The sequence below is a fragment of the Moschus berezovskii genome, chromosome 8, assembly GCF_049115385.1.
Source record: "Moschus berezovskii isolate FMDL1 chromosome 8, NW_MosBer_1.0, whole genome shotgun sequence".
Taxonomy (NCBI): domain Eukaryota; kingdom Metazoa; phylum Chordata; class Mammalia; order Artiodactyla; family Moschidae; genus Moschus; species Moschus berezovskii.
In genome coordinates, this window is record NC_142467.1 from 58,694,929 (window position 1) to 58,716,427 (window position 21,499).

A 21,499-nucleotide genomic window follows, 5' to 3' on the forward strand; every position below is an offset into this window, starting at 1 on the left:
GGGGTCTGTGGAGAACTCCCACAGAGCGCTCCTCCCTCAGACGGTGGAGCCAGAGGAAGCCTAGGACGGCAATGGACAGGTCGCAGGTAGCCACAGGACACGCTTAGGTATATATATGCGTATGTCCGTAAGTGGTGTCTCCATATGTAGACACATGTACAGATGCATGGAGAGCTTTCCTGGTGAGTCAGTGATGACCTTCCCCAGAGGCTGGGAGTCAACCACCACCTGGCTGAGTGTAGACAGCCACGCCAGGGATGTCAGGCCTGGCTGTCCCTCCAGAGAGGACTGCTGGCCGTGCAGGGCCACACACGTACGAAGCATGATCAGGTCCAGTCCAGAGGGCAAACACAGACTGAAGAATGCAACTGTTTCTCTAATCTGCTTGTGCTGATCGTGCCAGAAACAAATACCAGCAGGCCTGGAAAAAATGTTGCTGTTCATTTGCCTCGGCTCTGAGCCATCTACCCCAAAGTGGAGGGAAAAGCAGAGGAACAGATTCTGGGGCTGTTTTGTCTGGCTCGTTGGACCCTCTGCCCCCTTCACCTCTAGGAGGGAAGGATGGGGGACTATTTGGAGCCCCCCATAAGGAGAACCTCAAACAGTCCCTTCAGTTTCCCACAAACAAGCTTCAGAAGCGGAAACTAGCCCTGGCTCCCTAGGGCAGAAACTGAGAGCTCAGCTCTGAAACACTTCCTTTGCTTGGTAACAATGCGCGGAGGAATTTCCACAAATCCCCTTAGCTGTCATGGCTTCCGCTCCTCATCTTGGGAAAAGACAGCCTGGGACATTCCAGGCCCCCACCCCCACCCTGTTTGATCTGTTTGGCTCCTAGATGGGGCTTGAAGAGCAAGATACATTTCTCTTCCCTATTTTCCCTCCTGGAGATGAGAATCATCCAGGTCTGTGGGAAGAGGCCTGGAAAGCTCAGTGGTATCACCAAGAGGCTGGTCTCTCACTTCAGAGAAGATGGGAGTTTAAAGGGAGGGACTGGGAGGACACAGGCGGTAGAACCAACCAGTCTGTGTGTATCTGGGCTCCACCACTTCCTAGCTGCATCATACTGGGTGCTTATCTGAGCTCCTATCTCACTAGGTGGTCTTGGGGGGCGTCCCATGATGTAGCTTTCTAAAGCACTCAGCACAGCTGGCACATGGCAAGAACATGATAAATGTGATCTGCAGCAGCCAACCCGAAGGTCTGCTACCTTAAGACTCCCCTGCCTTGCAACAGCAGAAATTCTATGTCCCCCAGTTCCTGTGCGTGTTCCCCCACCCCATGTGCATGGACTGCAGTCACCATGTGGGGTCTGCTCAGCTTTTCTCTTTCGTCTCACAAAGCCCCTTGGGGAAAATGCCCTAAATCCACATGGATGTCCATGTCTGCAGTGCTTCTCATAGGTGCTTCTGTGCCTTCCCACCCATCTCAGGAACCAGGTGGAGTGCTGGGTTCTGAGCAGAGGCCAGGAGGTCCCTGCTAAGCTCTGGACCTTATTGGACCACCAGGTCACCAGAGCACTGTGCTCACACCCAGAACCACACAGTTTCTGGTCTAACCTCAGGTCTTAATTTCTAAAGTATCCTGGGAGGAATCATCTATCTTAGTGGAGCCTCAGTTTCTTCATCTGGAAAATGGTAATATGGACTGAATTGCGCTCCCCAAAATTCATATTTCTAATCCTAAAACCCCCAAGGTATTTGGAGATAGGGCCTATCAGGAGGTAATAAAGGTTAAATGAGTGCACAAGGGTGGGGCCCTACTCCGACAGAATTAGTGTCCTTATTAGAAGAGGAAGGGATATCAGAGCTTGCTCTATGTCTGCATGTACAGAGAAGAGACCATATGAGGACACAGTATCTAGGAATAAATCTAGAAAAGATACATAAACCCTTTGCAGAAAATGATCAAACTTTAAATGTTATTTTAAAAGACCTACAGAGATGGAGAGAAATATGATGTTTTTAGATAAGAAAATTTTAAATCATAGTCCTATTAATTCTAGCCAAACTCATCTTTAGCTTTAATGTAATGCCTACAAAAAAAAAAAAAAATCCCACAGGTATTTTCCAGGGACTTGAAAGCTGTTTCAAAAATGTATATGGTAAAACAACTATTTAAGCTGTCCAAGAAAGTTAAGACTTCTGAACGAGTTTGGCAGGGGCACCCAACCAAATACCGTAACTTACTGTTAAAGCTGAATTAATAAAGACAGTGTTTATTGGAACAAGGACAGAAGATTGACCAATGGAACATAATAGAGAACCTCGAACCATATTCATGTATATGTGGAAGTCTGACTTATGACCAAGTGGACATTTCAGATAGTGATTAAAGCCTGAACTATTTAAGAAATGGTGTTGAGACAATAGGTAAATTAAACAGAAATAGGTGAAAATGCAACCTGTCTCACATCTTACATTGAAAAACCAACTGGCCCATCCATTCTGGGCCATTTAGAATTCATATTCTAAATATGAACTATACAAGTATAAAATCTTTATAAAGTCGCTAAAAATATTTTTATATCCTCAAGGATATAATCAAGAAGAAAAAGCCTAAACGATAAAGGAAACAACTGAAAAATTCAATGACATTTTTAAAAGAAAGTACAAAAAGACTACTTTGTGAAAAAAAATTGGGACATATTTCACTAACAAAGGATTAATACAGACATTATATAAAGTACTTTTATAAAAAATAAAATGGTAAAATAAATTACAAACATAAGCAAAAGTCTTAAGAAAGCATTTCACAGAAGAAGAAACACAAATGGTCCATCACGTGAAAAGACGCTCAATCTCATTAGTCCTCAGAGAAATGCACACTGAAACTGTAATGAGCTACCCTTTCACATCCAGGCTTCCATACCTACTCCTCACCTTCCAGATGGATCATAACTAGAAAGTCAGCCAAGGGGCTTCTCTGGTGGTTCAGTGGCTAAGACTCTGCACTCTCAATAAGGAGACCCAGGTGTGATCCTGAGTCAGGGAACCAGATTCCACAGGCCACCACCAAGAGTTTGCATGCCACAGCTGAAGATACACACGCCGCAACGAAGACCAAAGACACAGCTCGTTGCAAAGACTCAGTACAGCCAAACACACAAATATTTTTTCTTAAAAAAAAGAGAAAGAAAGTCTGTCAGCCCAGGGCTTGGAGAGGACGTGAAGCAACAGGAACTCTTACTGGTGGTAACATAAATTGGTGCAACCACTTTGAAGAAAGCTTGACCTTACCTAATAAAGACGAGCATGCTCACTTTCTACCGTGCAGCCATTCCACTCCTGTGCTACGCACCCTAGATAAGCTCCTACCCAAGAGTTCCAGGCAACACGCACAACAGACGCTCACTGCAAGGTTGTTTAGCAGAGACAAGACCTAAGGGAGGAAGAGAGGCTCCTGGGGCACAAAAGCTAAGATGGCATTCACTCCAAAGGCTTTGCAGGTCAATGCCTCTGATAACCACACTCTTGGTGTCTGCAGTGGGTTGAATGGTAGCCCCCCAAAAGGGGGTCTGAAACCTCTGAATGTGGCCATATTTGGGAAAAGGGTCTTTGAAGATGTACTTAAGTTAAAGATCTAGAAAGATCATTTTGGATAATCTAGGCCCTTACTCAGAGACAAATGTCCTTATAAGAAAGACACAGAGGAGAGACAGGGAGAAGAGGGACAGTCACGTGAAGACAGAAACAGCAATTGGAGTTATGCTGCCACAGGCCTTAAATCAGGCAACACTTAGAGCCACCAGAAACTAGAAGAGGCAAGGACTCTCCTACATCCTTTAAATGGAGTGTGGTCCTGCCGACATCATGATTACAGACTCCTGTCCTCCAGAACTGTGACAGAATAAATTTTTGTTGTGTTAAACCACTCCATGTGCAGTCATTTGTAACAGCAGCCACAGAGGCTCATACAGGGCCTCTCTTACCTCACAGTAGCCCCACCTCTGTTGTTTAGAAGAGTAAAAAAAGGGAACCCATCTTAATGTCCATCAACAGTAGAATACATGAATAAATTCTGGTATTAGCTCACAAGGGAACATGACCTCCAAATGAATGAACTATAGCTACATGAGCCAATTTGAAAGACCCTCAAAAAAAATGTTGAGTGAAAGCAGTCAGAGAAAATTACAAATAAATGCTTCCACTTATATAAATTTCAAAAACAGGCAAAGGAAATAATGTATTGTTTAGGTTTTCGTGTGCAGGTAGTAAAGCTATGAAAAATAGCAAGTGACTAACTCAAAATGGTGATTATGATTATTTCTGAGAGGGAAGAGGGACTAAGGACTTGTAAGGTTGTGGGGTTTAAAGGACTTGTAAGGTTGTGGGGTTTAAGCTGGATACTGGGTACAATGGTATTTCTTATTACATGTCCCTTTTATGGACTTTTTGATATCTTTGATTTTCAGTAAAAATGAATTAACAAAGAAAGTACAGGCTTATGGAAATGAACCTTTTTGGTACGCTGAGTGTCTCTCGTAGATGAAAGATGCCACAGGACAGGGACTAATTAGGTCATAAGTCATTCAGTCAGTCATCCAACACAGGTGCCAAGCTCCAAGAGGCGCTGATACTGTGCTAGGCTCTGAGCTCCAAAGTGAAGGCACAGATTGGCAGGTCGAAGTCTTAGGAGCTGAGAGAAGAGACAACACATACTGACTTATCTGCAAAATTAATCTAAAATTGCAATGTGTTTAAGGGTTGCAACTTAAAGTGTTTTCTGTTACCCCAAATTCTGAAAACTTTCAATGTTTGATAAAGGAATAAATCTGCTGATTGGATAAATTCCATACACTTAAAAATGGAAGATTGAACACATGCACTTAATTAACACCCCAAAGCTTGCTAACATAAGATGAAGGAACATTTTTTTTTTTAAAGAAAGATATAAACCCAGAAGGACAACATGAATAGAAGAGATAGCAGCAGAAAAAGCAAAACAAAGCAAACAAAAACCCAGCAACAACAAGAAAAAGAAAGCTGGAAAGCAGATGGATGAGTGGTCTTCCATTTGGCGGGACCACAAAGCTGGCTCCTAAACCAGAGCAGGGTAGGCTGAGAGGTCATATGATTTGCATGCAGATCCCCGCAAGGGACTCAGGGTTAAGAACACCAAGTATCCATAGAAGTGGGAGCAAAGGTGGAGCCTGTAAGCTGGAGGATGCATCCAAAGACTGTTTAAGTTGAAGCCAGACTTCTCCTGCCCCTATTCCGTGCAGTCCCAGGTTGGCCTCTTCCTCGGGCTGGTGGACCGGGGAGGTTTACTCTCTGAAGGTTGATTCACAGAGGGTCTCTTTCCTGAGGGCAGCAGCTCAGTCAGCAACGGTGGGATGAAGCGTGAATGTCTGCTTATGATGCATGGAGACATGCCAGGCCTCGGCTCCCATGGGTTCCTGCACAGGTAAGGCAGAAGGCCGGCAGCCAGGGGCGCTGAGAGTGGTGATCAGTACCTTGAATAACTCAGGATATGCCAGTCTTCATCACTGTGACGTCACTGTGTCTCGCTCCCCTGGTCCCACAGTGCAGTGGCGGGACTAGAACCCAGCACCCACTCAAGTTTCTAAACCCACGTTCTTTCACATTTTTCTGCTGGTTCCCCCAACTCAGATAGATACTCCCCTCTGACCCTACAGCCCCACCCCACCGTCCCCAGCTCCAATATACTGGTGAAAAGACTTAGCTGGCATCCTGTCAGAGATGTCGAGGGCCTGGCCACCCTTCCCTGCCCTTAGTAAGATCAGCCCTCACAGCCCCGCACCCATGGTTCTGTGTCCACAGTGGACTCCTCAGGCTTTTCTGAAAGCCTGGAGGAGATCTGCAGAGTCCCCAAGGGTCCTGGGCCCTGGAATGAGAGATGACAACAGAGGCAGAATCTGGTCCTCCACGGCCAATGCTTGAGAGCTTCCTGGTCAGACTCACAGACTGTGGGTGAATGGGTGTCCTTCCCCCCTACCCCTGCAAGTGAGGGAGGGGTTAAATAAATGCTTAGAGACCATCACGTGCAGGGAAAGAGGAGAAGCAGCAGCTTCTGTGTCTTCCAAACCTGCCTCCGTGCTCATGCCACCCCACTGCTGCCTAAACTGGCCAAGATAAACGGTAAATCATGTCTAAGAGCCTTCTGAGACAGGTGGCAACAAAACTGTTTCCACACACAAAACACAGCAGCTCCTAGACTATGTGGAGGCCACAGATCAAGAGTGCAGACTTGAATGGGAAGCCCTACACACGAAGTACCCAGGCATAGCTAACCTGTCTCAAAGGGCTGGGACTGTTTGGCTCCATGTCTCTGTTCACAGATCTGCCTGAGTGGTCTGCTCCAGGGAAGAGATCCCATAATGAGTCAGGAGAAAGAGCAGAAACACTCCAAGAAACCCAAGAGGAATTCTGAAAAGATCCTCCACACCCACTCCCTCCCTACTCCAACCCCAATTGTCATCCGCTCAAGCCACAAAGCCTTTCTTCCCTGGGGAGCCCCCAGTGCCATTCTTGCCTGCGGGTACCACACAGCCAGGACAAGAAAGCATTCCATTTGGTGGGGTGAGGAGGAAGCGGGCACAGCCCTGCCAGGCAGGAGGGGAAGGAGGATTCCATTCCCATTGTTCTCACTCAGACCGCCCAACAATGGAAGAAGGAGTAGGAGGAAGGAGGTGACTTGGGAGTCTGTCTGACCTGCCAGAGCAGCAATAACCAGGGCATTCCAACCTCACTCCTGTCGTCTGCTCCCTCCTCCCTCCCCTAGATTTTCCCACATCACTTCTTTTTCCTCCTCTCCCCACCCCACCCCCCAAAGTGCCTACCATCTACAGGATGCTCAGGGCAGGGGCCCAGCCCTGGTGCCTGTCACCTGCTGCCAGCCCCTGCTTGCCTGGTAAGCTCTCTGCAACATTCCTTCTCAAAGACCTGCAGCCTCAACCCACAGAGCTAAAATCCAAATCTCTCCCTAGTCTGTAGACCTCACACCATAATCCCAGGACCACAACCACATTGGGTAGAGACTGCTGTTCCTTGCATTGTAGTCATCACTGTTTTTAACAAATATGTGCCAGGTACTGACAACACACAGTGAAACAAAGATTCCCGTCCTTATGACGCTTATGTCCTCGTCTTCTGCTCTCACCTGTGTGCCAGGTCTATGTGACAAGAAAATACTTCCTCGGCAACCTGGCCAGGATGTGGCAGTGTCGCACAGTGGTTGAGGGTAGGGTTTTCGAAGAAAACTAGACCTGAGTTCAAGGCCTGTTTCTACCCACATGCAAACTGTATAACCTTAAGAGAATTTTCCTTAGCCTTCTAAGTCTCAATTTCCTCATTTGGAAAGGAGAGTTTTAGTATGGAGATAAGCATTATTGTTAAAAATAACAGTTATCACAGAGGTTGTTGTGAGGCTCCAATGAGAAGACACATATCAAAGGCTTGGCCCAGTATGAGGCAGGCAATAAATAAATGATCAGTTTAACATCAGGTGATCTCATGGGACCCTTGCTCCATGGGGAAGCTGTGCTGGGGAAGGACTCTACTCTGGTTTCCTATGTACTTGCTAAAGGTCCACTTTCCCTGACTGCTCCCTTTTCTGCAACATCTTATCGTGAGCCAGCTCCCCCCGAGATATTCACTGGGCTGTTTATTTTCCATTTGTCCATATGCTCACCGCAAACACCAAGGAGCCTCTGGGTGAGGCTTACACTGAGAAGCTATAATCGCTACCTTGCAGCCAATGCATGGAGCCAGGAGATAGGATCCAAGTGCAAACAAACTCGCCATATGGTTCAGATTTCTGAGGTCCTTGAGAAGCACACCCAGGAAGGTTTTTAATTATGTCATTGGGCTGTTGGAGAGAAATGAGCACCCTCTGAGAGGATCCTTTCTGAGCTACCAAACCAGAAGATGACTATCAGCTATCTCCTTCCATGTTGGGACAAAAAGGCAGGTCCCATCCTCCTGAGGACCTTCCTTCCCAACTGGGTGAACACAAGGAGGTTTGAAATCATTCACTGAACATAGCAGGGGCAGGACCAGGGTGGGGACCGGTGACCATATTGTCACAAATAAATCTTGCCCACAAATGATATCCACCTCTTCATATTTGCAACGGGGGAGGGAAAACCATTCTCCTGTTTCTGTGCATGCGTGCTCAGTCGTGTTCAACTCTTGCAACTCCATGGACTGTAGCCTGCCAGTCTCCTCTGTCCACAGAGTTTTCCAGGCAAGAATACTGGAGTGGATTGCCATTTCCTTCTCCAGGGGATCTTCCTGATCCAGTGATCAAACCTGCGTCTCCAGCATTTCCTGTATTGGCAGGTGGGTTCTTTACCACTGAGCTACCTGGGAAGGCCAAACCATTCTCCAAGAAGATATAAAACAAGATCCTGGAACTTCCCTGATGGTCCAGTGATTAAGAATCTGCCTTGCAATGCAGGGTCTGTGGGTTGGATTTGGTCGGGGAACTAAGGTCCCGCATGCCTCAGGATAACTAAGCCCAGTGCCACAACTACTGAGCCCCTGTGCCACAATCAGAGAGAAGCCTGCATGCTGCAATAAAGATCCTACATGCTGCAACTAAGACCTGATTCAGCCAAATAAATAAATATTAAAAAGGCCTTGAGCTCATAAACCCCAACTTCTTCATTTGGGGGCAATTTACATAGATATTGAAAGATTTGAGGAAGCATCTGAGGAAAGCGCGATATAACCCTATTGTCTTAGACAAATGTGCTTTCTGAGTCCTTCTCACTATAAACTTGATTTAATGGAGCCTCACACTGCACACAGCCTTCTGCTAAGTGTTACCACATTTGCTTGCCTGTTATCAGTGGGTCTCAGACACTTAAGTAGGTTCCACTGAGCTCCTCGGCTTCTAGACACACAGGTACAAGAGGAAGTGTGCACAACCAACAAGTCCTTCTTGATCTGAAGATCTGGGGTGAGCCAAGGGAAATAACGCTGGGAGATAACGAAGGACAGTGAAGCCAGGTGTCGCAGAGAGTCAGACAACTGAGCAACTGAACAGCAACAACAAAGGGATCCCAGGATCCACATGGGATTTCTCAGTGTGTTAGGGGGCGGAGGCGAGCTAGGGGTGCTGGCTTGTCCTTTTGTGTACACTAGTCCATTGGAATAGGGAATTTGGTATCAGCTTAGAAAACCCTAAGGGGACAGGTCTGAAATGAAGACATAAATGACAGGAGGAACAGGACTCTTTGTTTACTAAGTGTGACATCCCTCAGGGCCTGCCTGGCAAAATGAATGACAAATAGAAGACCTTGTATCCGTCAGAGTTCTGGTAGGAAATAAGGGGTCCACTCCAACTGGATGAATGAGAAGTTTCATAAAAGTTCAATTTACAAACCTGAAGGAAAGAAGCAAGGGATAGTGCAGTGCTCTGGGGTGAGCCACAGTGGGGGAGTCTGAGGGGCCAGAGGAGGGGAGAGTGTCCACCAAGGCAATCCAGTTCATCCGTCTCCCTCCTTCTAACCTCCAGCTGGTACTTCTTCTTGGCTGAACCCACTCAGAAATCAGAAACCAGAGGGAACTGAGCCCAAGGTGCAGTCCGGCCCAGTCCACACACACACACACACCCTACCTGGGTCACACAGCAAGTAGAGAAGGGAAACTCTGGCTCTGGAGGGCAAGCAGGACATCCAGCCCAACACTCAGTATGGATTTGCTGGCTGACTGAGAAACCAGCCTCTGACCAAGGACGAAGCTAAAAAGGAAAGAAGCCTCTTGGTGCTCTTTTGTGTATCACTGTGTGGGGATAAAGTCAACGCATTGAGCACTTACCAAGCATGGTATTGAGGGCATTACATAAATGGTCTTACTCAGTCTTTACAACAGCCTCAGGAGGGGGTGCTGCTATGAGCCCCATTTTACAGAGAAGAAAATTGAGTTTCAAAAGGGCTATGTAATTGGCTTGAGACCCACACTTATTAAACGGATTCAAATTACATATTATTCTTTTATTTTTATTTCTCCACTTTTCATTATGAACATTTTTAAATATAGAGAAAAGAAGAAAGAATAAAACAGTGAACATCCGTATATCAACTGCCCAGACTCAACAACTGTAAGTATTTTGCCATATTTGCTTTATCTATACATATAACTATGCAGACTTTTACTTAGGAAAAATATAAAATAATTTTCAAATATTTCTTCACACACCTTAAAAAATACTGACATTCTCTTCCTACTCACTCTACCTCTGTCACACCAAAGAATATTAACACCAATTTTCTAATAACAAACAAACCAGTTGGGAGTCACACTTTTCTGGTATTCCCTAAAAGATCTTTTAACTTATTTGACTCAGGAGCCAATTAAAGGTCATACACTACATGCAGTTGTTACGTAATTTTGTTTGTTTTCTTTTGTTTTGGTTTAATGTATTTTAAGACCCTTTTAATCTAGAATGGTCCTCCCAACTATTTTTTTTAAATTGTATCAGCTTTGTGATGAGTCCAGGCCTGCTGCCTTATGGAATACTCTGTACTCTTGATTTGTCTGATTGTTTCCTCATGGTGTTATTTAACTTGTTTCTGTATTCATTTTATTTCTGTAAACTGAAGTGGAGGCTGGATTAGATTTGAGCTAAACATTTTGAGTAAGAATATTTTACAAGTGATGCTGGTCCCTCCTACTGCCTCTCCTTAGGGGGCCAATTGACTCTCAGAGCCTGCACTCTGACCTGCCAATCAATTTCTCAGCCAGGCAAGGTGGGGTGTGGGGTTGGGGAGGACTGGAGAAAGCTTGCTGACCATTAGAAAAATCCAGCCCGGGGAATTCCTTACTGATGGCTGTCAGTGGGTTGGAAAAATGGAAAAATCCATGAGAAAGAATAGGATAAGAGAGAGGAGGGAGAAACGGCCCTGCCTTCAGGGAGCCTTTGGTTTTCTCTAAACAGAAGCAGAAGATATTAAGAAGAGGTGGCAAGAATACACAGAAGAACTGTACAAAAAAGATCTTCATGACCAAGATAATCACGATGGCGTGATCACTCACCTAGAGCCAGACATCTTGGAATGTGAAGTCAAGTGGGCCTTAGAAAGCATCACTACGAACAAAGCTAGTGGAGGTGATGGAATTCCAGTTGAGCTATTTCAAATCCTGAAAGATGATGTTGTGAAAGTGCTGCACTCAATATGCCAGCAAATTTGGAAAACTCAGCAGTGGCCACAGGACTGGAAGAGGTCAGTTTTCATTCCAATCCCAAAGAAAGGCAATGCCAAAGAATGCTCAAACTACCACACAATTGCACTCATCTCACACGCTAGTAAAGTCCTGCTCAAAATTCTCCAATCCAGGCTTCAGCAATATGTGAACCGTGAACTTTCAGATGTTCAAGCAGGTTTTAGAAAAGGCAGAGGCACACCAGAGATCAAATTGCCAACATCCACTGGATCATGGCGAAAGCAAGAGAGTTTCAGAAAAACATCTATTTCTGCTTCATTGATTATGCCAAAGCCTTTGACTGTGTGGATCACAATAAACTGTGGAAAATTCTGAAAGAAATGGGAACACCAGACCACCTGACCTGCCTCTTGAGAAACCTGTATGCAGGTCAGGAAGCAACAGTTAGAACTGGACATGGAACAACACACTGGTTCCAAATAGGAAAAGGAGTATATCAAGGCTGTATATTGTCACCCTGATTATTTAACTTCTATGCAGAGTACATCATGAGGAATGCTGGGCTGGACAAAGCACAAGCTGGAATCAAGATTGCCAGGAGAAATATCAATAACCTCAGATATGCAGATGACACCACCCTTATGGCAGAAAGTGAAGAGGAACTCAAAAGCCTCTTGATGAAAGTGAAAGAGGAGAGTGAAAAGGTTGGCTTGAAGCTCAATGTTCAGAAAACAAAGATCATGGCATCTGGTCCCATCACTTCATGGGAAATAGATGGGGAAACAGTGGAAACAGTGTCAGACTTTATTTTTTTGGGATCCAAAAATCACTGTGGATGCTAACTGCAGCCATGAAATTAAAAGACGCTTACTCCTTGAAGGAAAGTTATGACCAACCTAGACAGTATATTAAAAAGCAGAGACATTACTTTGCCAACAAAGGTCTGTCTAGTGAAGGCTATGGTTTTTCCAGTGGTCATGTATGGATGTGAGAGTTGGACTGTGAAGAAAGCTGATCACTGAAGAATTGATGCTTTTGAACTGTGGTGCTGGAGAAGACTCTTGAGAGTCCCTTGGACTGCAAGGAGATCCAACCAGTCCATTCTAAAGGAGATCAATCCTGGGTGTTCATTGGAAGGACTGATGCTAAAGCTGAAACTCCAATACTTTGGCCACCTCATGCAACGAGTTGACTCACTGGAAAAGACTCTGATGCTGTTAAGGATTGGGGGAGGAGAAGGGGATGACAGAGAATGACATGGCATCACCAACTCGATGGACATGATTTTGAGTGAACTCTGGGAGTTTGTGATGGACAGGGAGGCCTGGTGTGCTGTGATTCATGGGGTCGCATAGAGTCGAACACGACTGAGCGACTGAACTGAACTGAAGCAGTTGTGTAATAGCCCTAGGACTCCAAGGAAAAGGACAGATTGCCACACACAGACGTGTGCCTCATTCACAGGCGAGCTGCCCCCCACTCCCAGCATGACCCAATCACAACCAACGGTGTGTACCGTGTTGTTCCATATATTTATTTATGTATTGTTTTCTGCTTTTACATCCACAATCAAATCTGAAATATGAGCTAACTCTTCAAGGATTCAGCAAAGTTATCATTAACTCCTTAGATCTACATAGATTGAAAATTAAAGAAAGAGTGATTTGGTAAAACTGTTTAGAATCCTCATCTGGTTGCCACTCTTCATTTTTTTCAAAAGTATTAATTTTTGTTTGTTTTTCTTTAATTGAAGTTGATTTACAATGTTGTAAAATATCTAATTTATATATAGTGGTTATGTAATTGTTAAACTCCTGATTTATCCCTCTACCCTTTCCCTTTCTCCTTTGTTAACCATAGGTTTTTCTATGTCTATGAGGCTGTTTTTGTTTTCTAAATAAGTTCATTTGCTTTATTTTGTAAGATTCCACATATAAGTGGTATCATATGATATTTATCTTTCTTTGTCTGACCTACTTCACTGAGTATGATAATCTCTAGGGAAAAAGGAGAGTGAAAAAACTGCCTCAAGACTCAACATTAAAAAAACTAAGATCTTGGCATCTAGTCCCATCACTTCATGGCAAACAGAAGGGGAAAAGTGGAAGCAGTGACAGATTTTACTTTCTTGGGCTCCAAGATTACTGTGGATGGTGACTTCAGGTATGAAATTCAAAGATGTTTGTTCCTTGGAAGGAAAGTTATGACAAACCTAGATAGCAAATTAAAAAGCAGAAGACATTACTTTGCCAACAAAGGTCCATATATTCAAAGCTATGGCTTTTCCAGTAGTCACATAGGGATGTGAGAGTTGGACCATAAAGAAGGCTGAGCACTGAAGAATTGATGTTTTTGAACTGTGGTGCTGGAGAAGACTCTTCAGAGTCCCCTGGACAGCAAGGAGATGAAACCAGTCAATCTAAAGGAAATTAACTCTGAATGTTCATTGGAAGGACTGTTGTTGAAGCTGAAGCTCCAATGATTTGGTCACCTGATGCCAAAAGCCAACTTATTGAAAAAGACTCTGATGCTGGGAAAGACTGAAGGCCAAAGGAGAAGGGGGCAGAGACGATAAGATGGTTAGATAGCATCACTTAATGAACATGAATCTGAGCAGATTCCAGGAAAGACTGGAAGACAGAGGAACCTGGCATGCTGTAGTCCATGGGGTTGGAAAAAGTCAGACATAACTTAGTGACTGAACAACAACAAAATATTCCATTGTATATACGTGTACCACATCTTCTTTATCCATTCCTCTGTTGATGGACACTTAGGTCACTGACATGTCTTGGCTATTATAAACAGTACTGTTATGAATATTGGGGTGCATGTGTCTTTTTGAATTAGAGTTTTTGTTTTTTCCAGATATATGCTCAGAGCAGGATTGTTGGATCATAAAGTAACTGTATTTTTAGTTTTTGTGTTTTTTTTTTTTAAGGAGCCTCCATATTGTTCTCCACAGTGGCTGCACCAATGTACATTCCCACCTACCCTTTTCTCCACACTATTTCCAGTATTTATTATTTGCAGACTGAATATTTGTTATTTCTTATGTGGTCCCTTTTGCCAGTCAAGTCATGTGGGGTTTTGTACTGTTTTATATTGGTTAAGGAGTGTTCTGTTGCAAGAAATAAAAATCCACTTTAGGTAATTTACCCTGGAGAAGGAAATGGCAAGCCACACCAGTATTCTTTCCTGAGAAATCCCATGGACAGAGGAGCCTGGTAGGCTATATATAGTTCATGGGGTTGCACAGAGCAGGATACAGTTTAGCAACTAAACAACAACAGTTAACTTAAGTAAAAAATGTTATATCATGAGTAAATGGGTAAATTTAAAAACAGACAGACTCATAGGAATCCCAAACCAAGAGCTGTCCTACTCCTCTCAAACTACACCCAGACGAATACTTGGACATGCTCTGGGGGTTCTGGCCAGCACACAGTCCTGCATGGGTCCTAAAAACTTAGTACTTTCTCCTTTGGCCATTAGATTAGGATCCACCCTGGTCCCAGTGGATTTCTGCCTCCCAGGAATTCAGCATTCTAACTAAGAGAGGCAGGTCAGTTTCTGCTGGTTGCTGAAATTGAGGACTTGTCAATTCAGTAAAGCTGAGAAAGCCAGCATGTGGAGAGGGAACAGAGAGGCTGACAAAGAGAGGCCAGAGGTGTGTCTCAGGGTCCCTGAGAAAGGAGAGAGGCATCCCCCAGGCTTCTCCATGAGACAGCTCAGTTCCTTGCGCTACATGACCTTTTTGGCTTAAGCCAATTTGTAATGAGTCTGTGTAACTTGCCAATAAGTCAACGTGACCAAGCAGCAGCATACCGGGGGAGGGTAGAGGAGCAGGCTGCCCCACAGGAAGGAAAAGTTTTAACACTGACATTGTTCAGAAGCACTGGTGAATGGCGAGTAGTCCTCTGCTTCCATTTCCTTCTTGACTTTTCATCCTCTTCAGACAGTGTGCCCCTTCAGTGCCTGCACCGGCTGCTGCTCCCAACCACCTTACTCTTCAGACACTGCAGAGACTAAGTCAGTGAGAATCAGGTTGGAAGGGGTTTAGAAATGTTTCTTAAAGACCATGTTCCCCTTGTTTTCCCAACCCTAATTCAAATGTCCTGCAAGGAGTCCCCGTAAGAATTCACAAGGGGCATGAAGTTTTCCCTCTCGCCAGCCTGTAGGGAGGCAGGGGACAAGTTCTGCCTGTGGGAAACTCAGCCCTGGATGTCGGTGGGTCTGAGCCTGAGTCTTCGGCCCATCCCCAGCTCCAGCTAAGCACTTCCCTGGAGGCCACATTAGTACCTAATATGGATTTCCACATGCCAGGAAGATGCCTGGTGTCATCCTCCTCCTCTTTCTGTGGACATTCCGTCTTCTGTTTACTCAGTGAGATCCAGCGCTTAAGAGGAAGAGAGGGTCAAAGATGGGAGTCCAGAAGGCTTCCTGGTAAAGAAGGTAAACTTGTACATAAGACCTCAAGACCCAACCCAACTATTACTACATCCTCCAGAAACATCCCAAGAATGCCCGCCTCCTCCCAGGCCTGTGTGAGCTTCCCCCTGCAAGGCTGAGATCAATGTTATCTCAGGGAAGCCGCATTGCCCAGTGGTTAAGAATGTGGTCTCTGTAACCCACTGAATTCTGGCTTTACTGTTTCATTGTAGACAGGTTAAGTGATCTTACTGAGCCTTAGTTTTTTTAACTTTTAATTTTGTATTGGGGTATAGACAATTAACAAACAATATTGTGATAGTTTCAGGTGAACAGTGAAGGGACTCAGCTATACATGTATCCATTCTCCCCCAAACTCCCCTCCCATCCAGGTTGCCACATAACATGGAGCAGAGCTCCACGTGCTATACAGTAGGTCCTCGTCAGCTATCCTCTTTAAATATAGCATGTCCATATCAAACTCCCTAACTATCCCTTCTCCCCATCCTTCCCCCTGGCAACCATGAGCTCTTTCTCAGTCTGTGAGTTTCTGTTTTGTAAGTAAGTTTATTTGTATACTTTCTTTTTAGACTCCACATATAAGGGATGCCATACAATATTTCTCCTTCTCTGACTTACTTCACTCAGTATGACAATCTCTAGGTCAACACATGTTGCCACAGATGGCATTATTTCATTCTTTTTAATGGCCAAGTAATATTCCATTGTGTACATACACCACATCTTTCTTTATCCACTCCTCTGTCGATGGACATTTAGGTTGCCTCCCTGTCTTGGCTACTGTAAACAGTGCTGCAATGAACACTGGAGTGCATGAATCCTCTCAGATCATATTTTTCTCCAGATATATGCCCAGGGGTGGAATTGCAGGGTCATATGGTAGCTCTATTTTTAGTTTTTGAAGGAACATCCTTACAGTTCTCCATGGTAGCTATACCAGTTTACATTCTCGCCAACAGTATAGAAGGTTTCCCTTCTCTCCACACCCTCTCCAACATTTATTGTTTGTGGATTTCTTTTTTTATAATAGCCATTTTGAGCCTCAATTTTTTAAAAACAAGTTTCAGTTCAGTTCAGTTGCTTAGTCGTGTCCGATTCTTTGCGACCCCATGAACCGCAGCATGCCAGGCCTCACTGTCCATCACCAACTCCCAGAGTTTACCCAAACTCATGTCCATTGAGTCGGTGATGCTATCCAACCATCTCATCCTCTGTCGTCCCCTTCTCCTCCTGCCCTCAATCTTTCCCAGCATCAGGGTCTTTTCCAGTGAGTCAGTTCTTTACATCAGCTGGCCAAAGTACTGGAGTTTAAGCTTCAACATCAGTCCTTCCAATGAACACCCAGGACTAATCTCCTTTAGGATGGACTGCCTGGATCTTCTTGCAGTCCAAGGAATTCTCAAGAGTCTTCTCCAACACCACAGTTCAAAAGCATCAGTTCTTCTGCGATCAGCTTTCTTCACAGTCCAACTCTCACATCCATACATGACCACTGGTAAAACCATAGCCTTGACTAGATGGACCTTTGTTGACAAAGTAATGTCTCTGCTTTTTCATATGCTGTCTAGGTTGGTCATAACTTTCCTTCCAAGGAGCAAGTGTCTTTTAATTTCATGGCTGCAATCACCATCTGCAGTGGTTTTGGAGCCCAAAAAAATAAAGTTTGTCACTGTTTCCACTGTTTCCCAATCTATTTGCCATGAAGTGATGGGACCGGATGCCATGATCTTAGTTTTCTGAATGTTGAGCTTCAAGCCAACTTTTTCACTCTCCTCTTTCACTTTCATCAAGAGGCTCTTTAGTTCTTCTTCACTTTCTGCCATAAGGGTGGTGTCATCTGCATATCTGCGGCTATTGACATTTCTCCTGGCAATCTTGATTCCAGCTTGTGCTTCATCCAGCTCAACGTTCCTCATGATGTACTCTGCATATAAGTTAAATAAGCAGGGTGACAATACAAAACCTTGACATACTCCTTTTCCTATTTGGAACCAGTGTGTTGTTCCATGTCCAGTTCTAACTGTTCCTTCCTGACCTGCATACAGGTTTCTCAAGAGGCATGTCAGGTGGTCTGATATTCCCATCTCTTTCAGAATTTTCCACAGTTTATTGTGATCCACACAGTCAAAGGCTTTGGCATAGTCAATAAAGCAGAACAAGTTTAGTGAAGTATAATTTACATATAAAATTCACTATTTAATGATTGTACAACTTAATAATTTTTACAAAATTTACTGAGTTGTGCAACCATCACCATAATTGAGTTTTAGGATATTTCTGTGACCTCATAAGGTCCTTGTGCCCCATTACAGTTAATCCTTATTTCAACCTCAGCCACAGGCAACCATCAATCTAAAAAAAGAGTTGCCTTTTTTGTACTTTTTATATAAATGAAATCATATAAAATGTGTGCCTTTTTATGTCTGGTTTCTTTCACTGAGAATAATTTTTTGAGGTTTATCTATATTATAACATGTATCAGTACTTCATTCCTTTTTGTTGCCAAATAATATTCTACTGTATATAAGTGTGTGTGTGTATTATACATTCATCTGGCTTCCAAGGTGGCACTAATGGTAAAGAATCTGACAGCCAATGCCAATGCAGGAGATGTAAGAGACACAGGTTTAATCCCTGGGTCGGGAAGATCCCCTGGAGAAGGAAATGGCAACCCACTCCAGTATTCTTGCCTGGAAAATCCCATGGACAGAGGAACATGGTGGACCACAGTCCATAGGGTCAAAAAGAGTTGGATACGATTGAAGCAGCTTAGCACACAAGGATGTATACATTCATCAACTGATAGATATTTGAGTTTTACTGAAAGATATTTCCAGTTTGTTGCTATTATAAATAGTGCTATGAAAATGTTTCCATCTAATTTTTGTGTAGATATCTGGTCTCAATTTTCTTGGGTATATACCTAGGCATGAAATTGCTAGGTTGTATGGTAATTCGATATCTAACTCTTTAAGAATCTGCCACACAAATTTCCAAAGTGGTCCAGCCTTGATTTTATTACTGGAAACTCAGTTTACTGAGTTTCTACTTTGTCTGGGTGCAGTGAGTTAATGAACGAATGAGTCAGTGTATGTAAGCACTGAGCACAGGGCCTGGCCAGCAGTAAGTGCTCAGGAAATGCTGGTATAATTAGCTCCTGATTACTTGACTAATTCTCCCTCTAAGGCAGGGAACGTGTCTGATTTGAGTCTTTATCCTCAGACCTAGCAGAGTGTCTGCTGTCCCCGAGGCCCGAAATGTCATGGGGATCCAGAGGGAGGGTCCCTCTGAGCGTGTGTGACAGGACTTACTGGAGGCAGCAGCCACTGAGTTGGACCTTGAAGCCTGCCTTCTGCAGGCACAGCCTTGAACCCTAAAGAGAAACTCTTCACATCTCAGGTAAAGCATCTAAAACACCTCACCTTGGACTGAATCCTGGGGCCCTGTTTTCCTTCTGGCTCAGAAGAATGGTGGGGGTATTTTCTGCCTCCTTTCTCCACTGTCCAGCAAAGATGGGAGGACTTCCAAGGGCATGCAACCTGACAACTCTCTCCAGCATCAAATCTTTTTCTCCATCCTCTGCCCTTGACCACTGAGACTAGGAGCAGGCTCTGGGATCCCCTTTCAGAGGGCTGAGCCCCACAGACCTTGGAATTCAATGCTCCCTCCCTCCTTACATACCCCTCTGGCAGCTTCCCGCCCATCCTTAAAGCCCCAGGTCCCAGCCTCTGTCCCACTCATTGTCTTCTGGTGAACTCCCCCACACCTACTCTGTTCCCCAGGTTCCCATTTCTAGCCAGGCCTGTGTGCATGAGGGAGAGCTGGTATATGTGTGTGTGTCGGGGCGGGGGCGGAGGGCGGTGGTGGCCAGTGAGCCAGGAGAATCCGGTTTCATTGGGGTGCTTACTCTCTGCCTACAAGAGCCCCTCCTGTGCCCCTCACAAGAGCTAGAGGTAGAGCAGATTTGTGAGCATAAATCTGCACCCCCAACCCGTGCCCTGGACAGTCTCCAGGCTGATTTACCTGAGATTTTGGCTCTAATGCACTGCAGAAGTTCTCCACTGCTGGAGCCACAGCAGTCACACCTGCCACTCACCTCTCCCTCTCGCAACTGCCAGTAGTCCCAAGGCAGCTCGGGGCTGGGTAGAAGGGGAAGGGGAGGGAATACTTCCCATCCCAGAGGGCAATTTCAAAATCAATGCATTTTGGACCCAACAACAAGCCAACTGCAGGTTAAGGAAATCAGTGTAATGTATGCAATTAATTAAAGGGTAAGACTCAAGGCAGACTAAATACTGGAAATCAGGAACTGGAGTCCAAGTCCCTTCATGATCGGAAGGGGGAACTTCCCGATTTGATTGCAGAAAGCAATTTACTTCAATTAGCAGTGACATAAACAGGGTGATTGCTTAATAGGGGTGCCAAATCTCTAAAAAATAAACAGCCTGAATTGCATCCCTTACCATGACATTAGCGGAGTGGGATAGCTTTTCCCCAGACAGGTTGGATTAACCCTTTAGGAGCCACCCCACTCTCAAGCAGGGAGCTGCATGGCTCCCGCAAGGTCTTTACATGGTGCCCTAAACATTTGTTGTGCATTTAATGTGTGTGAATCAATTTGTGTGTTGCTTTCATGTCTGTTAATCCCCTCAGTAATCTTGTGAGATTTGTACTACTATGCCCATTTTAACCCATGGGGAGAATAAAGCTCAGAAAGTTCAAGGGGGTGAGCTTTTCAAATACAAATCCAGTGATGTCATTTCTCTGCTTAACTTAAAACCATCCCATGGCCTCCAAATTCCTGATTATGGCCTGAAAGCCCCACAGGGAATTGTCCCAGTTGGATCTCCTGCCTGCTTCTCCCACTTGCACACTATGCCATACATTCTATGGCCACTGTTTATTCCTGAAACACATCAAGATCATTCCCACCTCAAGGCCTTTGCACCTGCCGTTCCCTCTGAGTGGAATGTTCTTCCATTTCTGGATAGAACTGACTTCTCTAGTCTAGATCTCTGGTCAAATAGCACCTCCTCAGAGAGGCCTACCTCATGGTCCCTACTCCCTTTGGCTTTCGACCTGACACTGAGAACTACCAAAATTATCTTGTATGTTCACTATTGATGTATTTCTTGTTTGCTTCCTCCCCGACTCCCACTCTCCATCCCCAACCCCAGGCACCATGGGATTAGAGATTCTGTCTCCTGTCTGTCTTACTCACTGCACAGGCTTGAGCACACAGGAAACAGACAAGTTATCTGCTTAATAAAGGAAGTGTTGGGGCTTTTCTCGTGGTCCAGTGGCTAGGACTCTGCACTCCTAATACAGGAGGCCCAGATTTGATCCCTGGTCAGGGACCTATATCCCACATGCTGCAACTAAGAGTTCTCACGCCACAACTAGAGACTCCGCATGCTGTAACTAAGACTTGGCACAGTCAAATAAATAAAATATGTTTAAAATAAGTAAATAAATAAAGGAAGTGCTATCCTTGTTTTTATAGAGAGAAAGAAACTGAGGTTCAGAGAAATTAAGCCACTTCATACACTGTCAGTGGAGAAGGAAACAGCAAGCTTCTTGTCTGGGAAATCCCATGGACAGAGGAGCCTGGCAGGCTACAGTCCATGGGGTTGCAAAAGAGTCGGACACAACTGAGTGACTAAACCATCATACACTGTCAAACAGCAGGTAAACGGCAGAGCTGGGGTTCAGACAGCTTCCTCCCAAGTAGCTACACAGCCCTTTTCTCCCCCACCCACCTTGCCCCCTACAAACTCTCACCATACCCACTGACCCTCAAGAAGCAGGCCCCCATCCAACCAGCTGGGAGAGCATTAAAACCACAGACCCAGAGCAAAATTTCTTCTTGCTGAATCTCCCTCCATCATGGGTGTAGTTGGTACTGTTATGCCTTAGCT